The sequence below is a fragment of the Colletes latitarsis genome, chromosome 3 (genome assembly GCF_051014445.1).
Source record: "Colletes latitarsis isolate SP2378_abdomen chromosome 3, iyColLati1, whole genome shotgun sequence".
In the NCBI taxonomy this organism is placed as follows: Eukaryota; Metazoa; Arthropoda; class Insecta; order Hymenoptera; family Colletidae; genus Colletes; species Colletes latitarsis.
In genome coordinates, this window is record NC_135136.1 from 21,530,608 (window position 1) to 21,544,004 (window position 13,397).

The following is a 13,397-nucleotide window of genomic DNA, read 5'->3' on the forward strand; positions in this document are numbered from 1 at the left end:
TCAATATATTTGGGGATAACGCAAGTTAGGTATGGGATAGGTCTGGGATTTGCCCTCATCAGGCTCATTCTTTCGCATATTTCTCATACTTGATGGCTAGATCCTGGGCTTTTTCTGGATTGCATCACGCAGTAATGAAATACAACACTGAAACAGTCAATTAAACCTGGTTTCCATCAATATTTTAGAGGACAACGCATGTTAGGTCTAGGTTATGCCTGGGATTTGCCCTCATCAGGGTCATACTTTCGCGTTTTTCACATACTTGTTGAACAGATCCTGGGTTTTCTCCGGTTTGGATCACGTAGTAATGTGGGACCACACTGAAACAGTCAATTAAACCTGGTTTCGGTCAATATTTTAGAGAATAATTCATGTTAGGTCTAGGTTAGGTCTGGGATTTGCTCTCATCAGGCTCATTCTTTCGCATATTTCTCATACTTGATGGCTAGATCCTGGGCTTTTTCTGGATTGCATCACGCAGTAATGAAACACAACACTGAAACAGTCAATTAAACCTGGTTTCCATCAATGTTTTAGAGGACAACGCATGTTAGGTCTAGGTTAGGCCTGGGATTTGCCCTCATCAGGGTCATACTTTCGCGTTTTTCACACACTTGTTGAACAGATCCTGGGTTTTTTCTGGTTTGGATCACGTAGTAATGTGGGACCACTCTGAAGCAGTCAATTAAACCTGGTTTCGATCAATATTTTAGAGAAAAATTCATGTTAGGTCTGGGTTAGGTCTAGGATTTGCCCTCGTCAGGCTCATGCTTTCGCATATTTCTCATACTTCATGGCTGGATCCTGGGCTATTTCTGGATTGGATCACGTAGTAATGTGGTACCACACTGAAACAGTCAATTAAACCTGGTTTTGATCAATATTTTAGAGAACAATTCATGTTAGGTCTAGGTTAGGTCTGGGATTTGCTCTCATCAGGCTCATTCTTTCTCATATTTCTCGTACTTGATGGCTAGATCCTGGGCTTTTTCTGGATTGCATCAGGTAGTAATGAAGTACAACACTGAAACAGTCAACTAAACCTGGTTTCCATCAATATTTTAGAGGACAACGCATGTTAGGTCTAGGTTAGGCCTGGGATTTGCCCTCATCAGGGTCATACTTTCGCAGTTTTAACATACATGTTTGACCTGATCCAGGATTTTTTCTGCTTTGGATCACGTAGTAAAGTGGTACCACACTGAAACAGTCCATTAAACCTGGTTTGGATCAATATTTTAGAGGATAACGCATGTTAGGTCTAGGTTAGCCGTGGGATTTTCACTCATCAGACTCATAATTTCGCATTCTTCACATACTTGTTGAACGGATCCTGCGTTTTTTCTGGTTTGGATCACGTAGTAATGTGGGACCACACTGAAACAATCAATTAAACCTGGTCTTGATAAATATTTTAGAGGATAACACATGTTAGGTCTGGGATAGGTCTGGGATTTGCCCTCATCAGACTCATACTTTCGCACACTTCACATACTCGTTGAACAGATCCTGGGTTATTTTCTGGTTTGGATCACATAGTAATGTGGTACCACACTGAAACAGTCAATTAAACCTGGTTTCCATCAATATTTTAGAGGACAACGCATGTTAGGTCTAGGTTAGGCCTGGGATTTGCCCTCATAAGGGTCATACTTTTGCGTTTTTCACATACTTGAACAGATCCTGGGTTTTTTCTGCTTTGGATCACGTAGTAAAGTGGTACCACACTGAAACAGTCCATTAAACCTGGTTTCGATCAATATTTTAGAGGATAACGCAAGTTAGGTCTGGGATAGGTCTGGGATTCGCCCTCATCATTCCCATACTTTTGCGTTTTTCACATACTTGTTGAACAGATCCCGGGTTTTTTCTGGTTTGGATCACGTAGTTGTGTGGTACCACACTCAAACAGTCGATTAAACCTGGTTTCGATCAATATTTTTGAGGATAACGCATGTTAGGTCTAGGTTAGGCCGGGGATTTTCACTCATCAGACTCATACTTTCGCATTCTTCACATACTTGTTGAACGGATCCTGGGTTTTTACTGGTTTGGAACACGTAGTAATGTGGGACCACACTGAAACAATCAATTAAACCTGGTCTTGATAAATATTTTAGAGGATAACGCATATTAGGTCTGGGTTAGGTCTAGGATTTGCCCTCGTCAGGCTCATACTTTCGCATATTTCTGTATACTTCATGGCTAGATCCTGGGCTATTTCTGGATTGGGTCACGTAGTAATGTGGTACCACACTGAAACAGTCGATTAAACCAGGTTTCGATCAATATTTTTGAGGATAACGCAAGTTAGGTATGGGATAGGTCTGGGATTTGCCCTCATCAGGCTCATTCTTTCGCATATTTCTCATACTTGATGGCTAGATCCTGGGCTTTTTCTGGATTGCATCACGCAGTAATGAAATACAACACTGAAACAGTCAATTAAACCTGGTTTCCATCAATATTTTAGAGGACAACGCATGTTAGGTCTAGGTTATGCCTGGGATTTGCCCTCATCAGGGTCATACTTTCGCGTTTTTCACATACTTGTTGAACAGATCCTGGGTTTTCTCCGGTTTGGATCACGTAGTAATGTGGGACCACACTGAAACAGTCAATTAAACCTGGTTTCGGTCAATATTTTAGAGAATAATTCATGTTAGGTCTAGGTTAGGTCTGGGATTTGCTCTCATCAGGCTCATTCTTTCGCATATTTCTCATACTTGATGGCTAGATCCTGGGCTTTTTCTGGATTGCATCACGCAGTAATGAAACACAACACTGAAACAGTCAATTAAACCTGGTTTCCATCAATATTTTAGAGGACAACGCATGTTAGGTCTAGGTTAGGCCTGGGATTTGCCCTCATCAGGGTCATACTTTCGCGTTTTTCACATACTTGTTGAACAGATCCTGGGTTTTTTCTGGTTTGGATCACGTAGTAATGTGGGACCACACTGAAGCAGTCAATTAAACCTGGTTTCGATCAATATTTTAGAGAAAAATTCATGTTAGGTCTGGGTTAGGTCTAGGATTTGCCCTCGTCAGGCTCATGCTTTCGCATATTTCTCATACTTCATGGCTGGATCCTGGGCTATTTCTGGATTGGATCACGTAGTAATGTGGTACCACACTGAAACAGTCAATTAAACCTGGTTTTGATCAATATTTTAGAGAACAATTCATGTTAGGTCTAGGTTAGGTCTGGGATTTGCTCTCATCAGGCTCATTCTTTCTCATATTTCTCGTACTTGATGGCTAGATCCTGGGCTTTTTCTGGATTGCATCAGGTAGTAATGAAGTACAACACTGAAACAGTCAACTAAACCTGGTTTCCATCAATATTTTAGAGGACAACGCATGTTAGGTCTAGGTTAGGCCTGGGATTTGCCCTCATCAGGGTCATACTTTCGCAGTTTTAACATACATGTTTGACCTGATCCAGGATTTTTTCTGCTTTGGATCACGTAGTAAAGTGGTACCACACTGAAACAGTCCATTAAACCTGGTTTGGATCAATATTTTAGAGGATAACGCATGTTAGGTCTAGGTTAGCCGTGGGATTTTCACTCATCAGACTCATAATTTCGCATTCTTCACATACTTGTTGAACGGATCCTGCGTTTTTTCTGGTTTGGATCACGTAGTAATGTGGGACCACACTGAAACAATCAATTAAACCTGGTCTTGATAAATATTTTAGAGGATAACACATGTTAGGTCTGGGATAGGTCTGGGATTTGCCCTCATCAGACTCATACTTTCGCACACTTCACATACTCGTTGAACAGATCCTGGGTTATTTTCTGGTTTGGATCACATAGTAATGTGGTACCACACTGAAACAGTCAATTAAACCTGGTTTCCATCAATATTTTAGAGGACAACGCATGTTAGGTCTAGGTTAGGCCTGGGATTTGCCCTCATAAGGGTCATACTTTCGCGTTTTTCACATACTTGAACAGATCCTGGGTTTTTTCTGCTTTGGATCACGTAGTAAAGTGGTACCACACTGAAACAGTCCATTAAACCTGGTTTCGATCAATATTTTAGAGGATAACGCAAGTTAGGTCTGGGATAGGTCTGGGATTCGCCCTCATCATTCCCATACTTTTGCGTTTTTCACATACTTGTTGAACAGATCCCGGGTTTTTTCTGGTTTGGATCACGTAGTTGTGTGGTACCACACTCAAACAGTCGATTAAACCTGGTTTCGATCAATATTTTTGAGGATAACGCATGTTAGGTCTAGGTTAGGCCGGGGATTTTCACTCATCAGACTCATACTTTCGCATTCTTCACATACTTGTTGAACGGATCCTGGGTTTTTACTGGTTTGGAACACGTAGTAATGTGGGACCACACTGAAACAATCAATTAAACCTGGTCTTGATAAATATTTTAGAGGATAACGCATATTAGGTCTGGGTTAGGTCTAGGATTTGCCCTCGTCAGGCTCATACTTTCGCATATTTCTGTATACTTCATGGCTAGATCCTGGGCTATTTCTGGATTGGATCACGTAGTAATGTGGTACCACACTGAAACAGTCGATTAAACCAGGTTTCGATCAATATTTTTGAGGATAACGCAAGTTAGGTATGGGATAGGTCTGGGATTTGCCCTCATCAGGCTCATTCTTTCGCATATTTCTCATACTTGATGGCTAGATCCTGGGCTTTTTCTGGATTGCATCACGCAGTAATGAAATACAACACTGAAACAGTCAATTAAACCTGGTTTCCATCAATATTTTAGAGGACAACGCATGTTAGGTCTAGGTTATGCCTGGGATTTGCCCTCATCAGGGTCATACTTTCGCGTTTTTCACATACTTGTTGAACAGATCCTGGGTTTTCTCCGGTTTGGATCACGTAGTAATGTGGGACCACACTGAAACAGTCAATTAAACCTGGTTTCGGTCAATATTTTAGAGAATAATTCATGTTAGGTCTAGGTTAGGTCTGGGATTTGCTCTCATCAGGCTCATTCTTTCGCATATTTCTCATACTTGATGGCTAGATCCTGGGCTTTTTCTGGATTGCATCACGCAGTAATGAAACACAACACTGAAACAGTCAATTAAACCTGGTTTCCATCAATATTTTAGAGGACAACGCATGTTAGGTCTAGGTTAGGCCTGGGATTTGCCCTCATCAGGGTCATACTTTCGCGTTTTTCACATACTTGTTGAACAGATCCTGGGTTTTTTCTGGTTTGGATCACGTAGTAATGTGGGACCACACTGAAGCAGTCAATTAAACCTGGTTTCGATCAATATTTTAGAGAAAAATTCATGTTAGGTCTGGGTTAGGTCTAGGATTTGCCCTCGTCAGGCTCATGCTTTCGCATATTTCTCATACTTCATGGCTGGATCCTGGGCTATTTCTGGATTGGATCACGTAGTAATGTGGTACCACACTGAAACAGTCAATTAAACCTGGTTTTGATCAATATTTTAGAGAACAATTCATGTTAGGTCTAGGTTAGGTCTGGGATTTGCTCTCATCAGGCTCATTCTTTCTCATATTTCTCGTACTTGATGGCTAGATCCTGGGCTTTTTCTGGATTGCATCAGGTAGTAATGAAGTACAACACTGAAACAGTCAACTAAACCTGGTTTCCATCAATATTTTAGAGGACAACGCATGTTAGGTCTAGGTTAGGCCTGGGATTTGCCCTCATCAGGGTCATACTTTCGCAGTTTTAACATACATGTTTGACCTGATCCAGGATTTTTTCTGCTTTGGATCACGTAGTAAAGTGGTACCACACTGAAACAGTCCATTAAACCTGGTTTGGATCAATATTTTAGAGGATAACTCATGTTAGGTCTAGGTTAGCCCTGGGATTTTCACTCATCAGACTCATACTTTCGCATTCTTCACATACTTGTTGAACTGATCCTGGGTTTTTTCTGGATTTGTTTACGTAGTAATGTGGCACCACACTGGAACATTCAATTAAACCTGGTCTTGATAAATATTTTAGAGGATAACGCATGTTAGGTTTGGGTTAGGTCTAGGATTTGCCCTCACCAGGCTCATACTTTCGCATTCTTCACATACTTGTTGAACGGATCCTGGGTTTTTACTGGTTTGGATCACGTAGTAATGTGGTACCACACTGAAACATTCAATTAAACCTGGTCTTGATAAATATTTTAGAGGATAATGCATGTTAGGTCTGGGTTAGGTCTGGGATTTGCCCTCATCAGGCTCATGCTTTCGCATATTTCTCATACTTCATGGCTGGATCCTGGGCTATTTCTGGATTGGATCACGTAGTAATGTGGTACCACACTGAAGCAGTCAATTAAACCTGGTTTCGATCAATATTTTAGAGAATAATTCATGTTAGGTCTAGGCTAGGTCTGGGATTTGCTCTCATCAGGCTCATTTTTTCGCATATTTCTCATACTTGATGGCTAGATCCTGGGCTTTTTCTGGATTGTATCACGCAGTAATGAAGTCCAACACTGAAACAGTCAATAAAACCTGGTTTCCATCAATATTTTAGAGGACAACGCATGTCAGGTCTAGGTTAGGCCTGGGATTTGCCCCCATCAGGGTCATACTTCCGCAGTTTTAATATATATGTTGACGTGATCGAGGGTTTTTTCTGCATTGGATCACGTAGTAAAGTGGTACCACAATGAAACAGTCCATTAAACCTGGTTTTGATCAATATTTTAGAGGATAACGCTTGTTAGGTCTAGGTTAGCCCTGGGATTTTCACTGATCAGACTCATACTTTCGCATTCTTCACATACTTGTTGAACTGATCCTGGGTTTTTTCTGGATTGGTTCACGTAGTAATGTGGTACCACACTGGAACATTCAATTAAACCTGGTCTTGATAAATATTTTAGAGGATAACGCATGTTAGGTTTGGGTTAGGTCTAGGATTTGCCCTCATCAGGCTCATACTTTCGCATATTTCTCATACTTCATGGCTAGATCCTGGGCTGTTTCTGGATTGTATCACGTATTAATGTGGTACCACGCTGAAACAGTCAATTAAACCTGGTTTCGTTCAATATTTTAGAGGAAAACGCAAGTTAGGTCTGGGATAGGTCTGGGATTTGCCCTCATCAGGCTCATACTTTTGCGTTTTTCACATACTTGTTGAACAGATCCTGGGTTTTTTCCGGTTTGGGTCACGCAGTAGTGTGGTACCACACTGGAACATTCAATTAAACCTGGTCATGATAAATATTTTAGAGGATAACGCATGTTAGGTCTGGGTTAGTTCTAGGATTTGCCCTCGTCAGGCTCATACTTTCGCATATTTCTCACACTTCATGGCTAGATCCTGGGCTGTTTCTGGATTGTATCACGTATTAATGTGGTACCACACTGAAACAGTCAATTAAACCTGGTTTCGATCAATATTTTAGAGGATAACGCAAGTTAGGTCTGGGATAGGTCTGGGATTCGCCCTCATCAGGCTCATACTTTCGCGTTTTTCACATACTTGTTGAACAGATCCTAGGTTTTTTCTGGTTTGGATCACGTAGTAGTGTGGTACCACACTGAAACAGTCCATTAAACCTGGTTTGGATCAATATTTTAGAGGATAACGCATGTTAGGTCTAGGATAGGCCGGGGTTTTTCACTCATCAGACTCATGCTTTCGCATTCTTCACATACTTGTTGAACGGATCCTGGGTTTTTTCTGGTTTGGATCACGTAGTAATGTGGAACCACACTGAAACAATCAATTAAACCTGGTCTTGATAAATATTTTAGAGGATAACGCATATTAGGTCTGGGATAGGTCTGGGATTTGCCCTCATCAGACTCATACTAACGCACACTTTACATACTCGTTGAACAGATCCTGGGTTATTTTCTGGTTTGGATCACATAGTAATGTGGTACCACACTGAATCAGTCGATTAAACCAGGTTTCGATCAATATTTTTGAGGATAACGCATGTTAGGTCTAGGATAGGCCGGGGTTTTTCACTCATCAGACTCATACTTTCGCATTCTTCACATACTTGTTGAACGGATCCTGGGTTTTTACTGGTTTGGATCACGTAGTAATGTGGTACCACACTGAAACATTCAATTAAACCTGGTCTTGATAAATATTTTAGAGGATAACGCATGTTAGGTCTGGGTTAGGTCTAGGATTTGCCCTCATTAGGCTCATACTTTCGCATATTTCGCATACTTCATGGCTAGATCCTGGGCTGTTTCTGGATTGTATCACGTAGTAATGTGGTACCACGCTGAAACAGCCAATTAAACCTGGTTTCGTTCATTATTTTAGAGGATAACGCAAGTTAGGTCTGGGATAGGTCTGGGATTTGCCCTCGTCAGGCTCATACTTTCGCGTTTTTCACATACTTGTTGAACAGATCCTGGGTTTTTTCTGGTTTGGATCACGTAGTAGTGTGGCACCACACTGAAACAGTCCATTAAACCTGGTTTGGATCAATATTTTAGAGGATAACGCATGTTAGGTCTAGGTTAGGTCTGGGATTTTCACTCATCAGACACATACTTTCGCATTCTTCACATACTTGTTGAACGGATCCTGGGTTTTTTCTGGTTTGGATCACGTAGTAATGTAGGACCACACTGAAACAATCAATTAAACCTGGTCTTGATAAATATTTTAGAGGATAACGCATGTTAGGTCTGGGTTAGGTCTAGGATTTGCCCTCATTAGGCTCATACTTTCGCATATTTCGCATACTTCATGGCTAGATCCTGGGCTGTTTCTGGATTGTATCACGTAGTAATGTGGTACCACGCTGAAACAGCCAATTAAACCTGGTTTCGTTCATTATTTTAGAGGATAACGCAAGTTAGGTCTGGGATAGGTCTGGGATTTGCCCTCGTCAGGCTCATACTTTCGCATTCTTCACATACTTGTTGAACGGATCCTGGGTTTTTTCTGGTTCGGATCACGTAGTAATGTGGGACCACACTGAAACAGTCAATTAAACCTGGTTTCGATCAATATTTTAGAGAATAATTCATGTTAGGTCTAGGTTAGGTCTAGGATTGGCCCTCATCAGGCTCATACTTTCGCATATTTCTCATACTTCATGGCTAGATCCTGGGCTGTTTCTGGATTGTGTCACGTAGTAATGTGGTACCACGCTGAAACAGTCAATTAAACCTGGTTTCGTTCAATATTTTAGAGGATAACGCAAGTTAGGTCTGGGATAGGTCTGGGATTTGCCCTCATCAGACTCATACTTTCGCGTTTTTCACATACTTGTTGAACACATCCTCGGTTTTTTCCGGTTTGGGTCACGTAGTAGTGTGGTACCACACTGAAACAGTCCATTAAACCTGGTTTGGATCAATATTTTAGAGGATAACGCATGTTAGGTCTAGGTTAGGTCTGGGATTTGCCCTCATCAGACTCATACTTTCGCACACTTCACATACTCGTTGAACAGATCCTGCGTTATTTTCTGGTTTGGATCACATATTAATGTGGTACCACACTGAATCAGTCGATTAAACCAGGTTTCGATCAATATTTTTGTGGATAACGCATGTTAGGTCTAGGATAGGCCGGGGTTTTTCACTCATCATACTCATACTTTCGCATTCTTCACATACTTGTTGAACGGATCCTGGGCTTTTACTGGTTTGGATCACGTAGTAATGTGGTACCATACTGAAACATTCAATTAAACCTGGTCTTGATAAATATTTTAGAGGATAACGCATGTTAGGTCTGGGTAAGGTCTAGGATTTGCCCACATCAGGCTCATACTTTCGCATATTTCTCATACTTCATGGCTGGGTCCTGGGCTATTTTTGGATTGGATCACGTAGTAATGTGGTACCACACTGAAACAGTCAATTAAACCTGGTTTTGATCAATATTTTTGAGAATAATTCATGTTAGGTCTAGGCTAGGTCTGGGATTTGCCCTCATCAGGCTCCTACTTTCGCACACTTCACATACTCGTTGAACAGATCCTGGGTTATTTTCTGGTTTGGATCACATAGTAATGTGGTACCACACTGAAACAGTCGATTAAACCAGGATTCGGTGAATATTTTTGAGGATAACGCATATTAGGTCAAGGTTAGGCCTGGGATTTTCACTCATCAGACTCATATTTTCGCATTCTTCACATACTTGTTGAACGGATCCTGGGTTTTTTCTGGTTGGATCACGTAGTAATGTGGTACCACACTGATACAGTCAATTAAACCTGGTTTCGATCAATATTTTAGAGAATAACGCATGTTAGGTCTAGGTTAGGTCTGGGATTTGCCCTCATCAGGGTCATACTTTCGCACACTTCACATACTCGTTGAACAGATCCTGGGTTATTTTCTGGTTTGGATCACATAGTAATGTGGTACCACACTGAAACAGTCGATTAAACCAGGTTTCGATGAATATTTTTGAGGATAACGCATGTTAGGTCTAGGTTAGGCCTGGGATTTTCACTCATCAGACTCATATTTTCGCATTCTTCACATACTTGTTGAACGGATCCTGGGTTTTTTCTGGTTTGGATCACGTAGTAATGTGGTACCACACTGAAACAGTCAATTAAACCTGGTTTCGATCAATATTTTAGAGAATAACGCATGTTAGGTCTAGGTTAGGTCTGGGATTTGCTCTCATCAGGCTCATTCTTTCGCATATTTCTCATACTTGATGGCTAGATCCTGGGCTTTTTCTGGATTGCATCACGTAGTAATGAAGTACAAGACTGAAACAGTCAATTAAACCTGGTTTCCATTAATATTTTAGAGGACAACGCATGTTAGGACTGGGATAGGTCTGGGATTTGCCCTCATCAGGCTCATACTTTCGCGTTTTTCACATACTTGTTGAACAGATCCTGGGTTATTTTCTGGTTTGGATCACGTAGTAGTGTGGTACCACACTGAAACAGTCGATTAAACCTGGTTTGGATCAATATTTTAGAGGATAACGCATGTTAGGTCTAGGTTAGGCCTGGGATTTCACTCATCAGACTCATACTTTCGCATTCTTCACATACTTGTTGAACGGATCCTGGGTTTTTTCTGGTTTGGATCACGTAGTAATGTGGTACCACACTGAAACAGTCAATTAAACCTGGTTTCGATCAATATTTTAGAGAATAGCGCATGTTAGGTCTAGGTTAGGTCTGGGATTTGCCCTCATTAGGCTCATACTTTCGCACACTTCACATACTCGTTGAACAGATCCTGGGTTATTTTCTGGTTTGGATCACATAGTAATGTGGTACCACACTGAAACAGTCGATTAAACCAGGTTTCGATGAATATTTTTTAGGATAACGCATGTTAGGTCTAGGTTAGTCCTGGGATTTTCACTCATCAGACTCATACTTTCGCATTCTTCACATACTTGTTGAACGGATCCTGGGTTTTTTCTGGTTTGGATCACGTAGTAATGTGGGACCACACTGAAACAGTCAATTAAACCTGGTTTCGATCAATATTTTAGAGAATAATTCATGTTAGGTCTAGGTTAGGTCTAGGATTTGCCCTCATCAGGCTCATACTATCGCACACTTCACATACTCGTTGAACAGATCCTGGATTATTTTCTGGTTTGGATCACATAGTAATGTGTTACCACACTGAAACAGTCGATTAAACCTGGTTTCGTTCAATATTTTAGAGGATAACGCAAGTTAGGTCTGGGATAGGTCTGGGATTTGCCCTCATCAGACTCATACTTTCGCGTTTTTCACATACTTGTTGAACAGATCCTGGGTTTTTTCTGGTTGGATCACGTAGTAATGTGGTACCACACTGATACAGTCAATTAAACCTGGTTTCGATCAATATTTTAGAGAATAACGCATGTTAGGTCTAGGTTAGGTCTGGGATTTGCCCTCATCAGGCTCATACTTTCGCACACTTCACATACTCGCTGAACAGATCCTGGGTTATTTTCTGGTTTGGATCACATAGTAATGTGGTACCACACTGAAACAGTCGATTAAACCAGGTTTCGATGAATATTTTAGAGGGTAACGCATGTTAGGTCTGGGTTAGGTCTAGGATTTGCCCACATCAGGCTCATACTTTCGCATATTTCTCATACTTCATGGCTGGGTCCTGGGATATTTTTGGATTGGATCTCGTAGTAATGTGGTACCACACTGAAACAGTCAATTAAACCTGGTTTTGATCAATATTTTTGAGAATAATTCATGTTAGGTCTAGGTTAGGTCTGGGATTTGCTCTCATCAGGCTCATTCTTTCGCATATTTCTCATACTTGATGGCTAGATCCTGGGCTTTTTCTGGATTGCATCACGTAGTAATGAAGTACAAGACTGAAACTGTCAATTAAACCTGGTTTCCATTAATATTTTAGAGGACAACGCATGTTAGGACTGGGATAGGTCTGGGATTTGCCCTCATCAGGCTCATACTTTCGCGTTTTTCACATACTTGTTGAACAGATCCTGGGTTATTTTCTGGTTTGGATCACGTAGTAGTGTGGTACCACACTGAAACAGTCGATTAAACCTGGTTTCGATTAATATTTTTGAGGATAACGCATGTTAGGTCTAGGTTAGGCCTGGGATTTCACTCATCAGACTCATACTTTCGCATTCTTCACATACTTGTTGAACGGATCCTGGGTTTTTTCTGGTTTGGATCACGTAGTAATGTGGTACCACACTGAAACAGTCAATTAAACCTGGTTTCGATCAATATTTTAGAGAATAGCGCATGTTAGGTCTAGGTTAGGTCTGGGATTTGCCCTCATTAGGCTCATACTTTCGCACACTTCACATACTCGTTGAACAGATCCTGGGTTATTTTCTGGTTTGGATCACATAGTAATGTGGTACCACACTGAAACAGTCGATTAAACCAGGTTTCGATGAATATTTTTTAGGATAACGCATGTTAGGTCTAGGTTAGGCCTGGGATTTTCACTCATCAGACTCATACTTTCGCATTCTTCACATACTTGTTGAACGGATCCTGGGTTTTTTCTGGTTTGGATCACGTAGTAATGTGGGACCACACTGAAACAGTCAATTAAACCTGGTTTCGATCAATATTTTAGAGAATAATTCATGTTAGGTCTAGGTTAGGTCTAGGATTTGCCCTCATCAGGCTCATACTTTCGCACACTTCACATACTCGTTGAACAGATCCTGGGTTATTTTCTGGTTTGGATCACATAGTAATGTGTTACCACACTGAAACAGTCGATGAAACCAGGTTTCGATGAATATTTTTGAGGATAACGCATGTTAGGTCTAGGTTAGGCCTGGGATTTTCACTCATCAGACTCATACTTTCGCACACTTCACATACTCGTTGAACAGATCCTGGGTTTTTTCTGCTTTGGATCACGTAGTAATGTGGTACCACACTGAAACAGTCAATTAAACCTGGTTTCGATCAATATTTTAGA